The following is a 1,550-nucleotide window of genomic DNA, read 5'->3' on the forward strand; positions in this document are numbered from 1 at the left end:
TCTCAGAGAGCTGAGGATCACGACACGATGACGCCAACAGGACCACATCATCTGCAAAGAGCAGAGATGGATCCTGAGGCCACCGAACCAGAATCCCTCCGCCCCCGGCTGCACCAAGAAATTCTGTCCATAAAAGTTATGAACAGAATCGGTGACAACAGCCTACACTGGTGGAGTCCAACTCCCACCCTGAAGGGGTCCGACTTACTGCCAGCAATACGAACCAAACTCTCGCACTGTACTGAACAGCCCGTAACAACGGGCTGGTAATAACCGGTTCATTAATTAACTACTTGTTCATAACTTGTTCACAGAGCCTTACTTCCAACTGGCTGAACTATCCCTTTATCTATCTGAACCAGTGAAGTTTGTGTTCTTCAACCGTCACTTCTGTCTTTATAAATCATTATTAGTTTCTGTTTGGTATTGTTGCAGTGGCTCCGGTCACATTTGAGCTAGAAGAGCATCAACCCAGTGTCCATGTTGTTCTAGCTGTCCTCAGATATTAGGCTCTGCTCTCTCTAATTGTGTTTCAGCCGTTGTAGATACACAAGTGAGCTGAGGACAAACTGAGGTGTGACGTCACTGACCGGGCAGAGTTTACCTGAGCAGGTGCTGCTTTCTGCAGATCATTACTGTCTGAAGGAGGTTCCGTCTCTCCGGGTCTCTCCATCACAAAGGTTTCCTGCTTAAAAAATACATGAACAGAATACGAGTAAAGGTTTTACTCACGTTAACACGAGGTTAGAAGAGTTAGATGAGACAACCTGAAACAGCCAAAAGCTTCACGCTTCTTTTGTTTCTAAAGTGCTTGGATGTGTTTGCCTCATTTTAAAGCATCACATCAACATTTTACACCGAATCAATTTGAATAACGAGTTAGTGATCATGCCTCTGCTTCAGCTCTCGGTCTCCTCCGTCTCATCTCCTGGTGGTACTGCAGTCTGATCACATCCAGCTGACGCAGATACTCCTGCAAACAGGCTCATCTCTTCACTCTTGCAAACAAACTTCCCTTTCACTACTTTCTGTGGTAGTTCTGTTCCTAACGGGTCTCACCAGCTGTCCCTCATGCTTCCTGTCCTGGGGAGGGGGTTCAGGTCGACCCACCCCCTGCTCCGGACCACCAGGCCTCCTGTGGGACTCAGCTGTACACGGACGCAGACCCTGATGGTGATAAGTTGTTCATTTTGCTGATAACTTTCCAAATTTATGATTTAGAAAACCTAACACTGATCACCCTCTGTCTGAAGTTACAGATTCATAAATGTTGGTTCACCAGCAGTCCAACCTCATAGTGACCACTTTATGAAACGTGACTCGGAGGTTCTTCCTACCAGCTGCTTCTCTGCCCGCAGCTTGTACTGGTTGGCCTCCTGCCTCCTCTGCAGGTACTCATTACGAGCTGCAGCCACACTGACAGCCACGAGAAGGAAACATTAAGGTTCACATATGTAACTCATTTCACTAATAAATAAAAAGATCTATAAAACACTCTGCACTGTACACATCACTAGAGACAACCGCACATTATCAGTTAATACACTTGT

General features: G+C 46.3%; 1 long non-coding RNA gene across 1 annotated transcript; it reads right to left on the reverse strand.

The window, feature by feature from the left end:
- Positions 1 to 895: 895 nt before the first annotated feature.
- Positions 896 to 1,349, reverse strand: LOC119419720. The gene is made up of 3 exons (XR_005187267.1): positions 1,338 to 1,349; positions 1,060 to 1,167; positions 896 to 973 (listed from the first exon to the last, which is right to left on the reverse strand). It is a non-coding gene; the product is annotated as an uncharacterized LOC119419720 (long non-coding RNA).
- Between the last annotated feature and the right edge of the window lie 201 nt (positions 1,350 to 1,550).

This window comes from Nematolebias whitei, chromosome 13, assembly GCF_014905685.2.
Source record: "Nematolebias whitei isolate Nwh7 chromosome 13, NemWhi1, whole genome shotgun sequence".
In the NCBI taxonomy this organism is placed as follows: domain Eukaryota; kingdom Metazoa; phylum Chordata; class Actinopteri; order Cyprinodontiformes; family Rivulidae; genus Nematolebias; species Nematolebias whitei.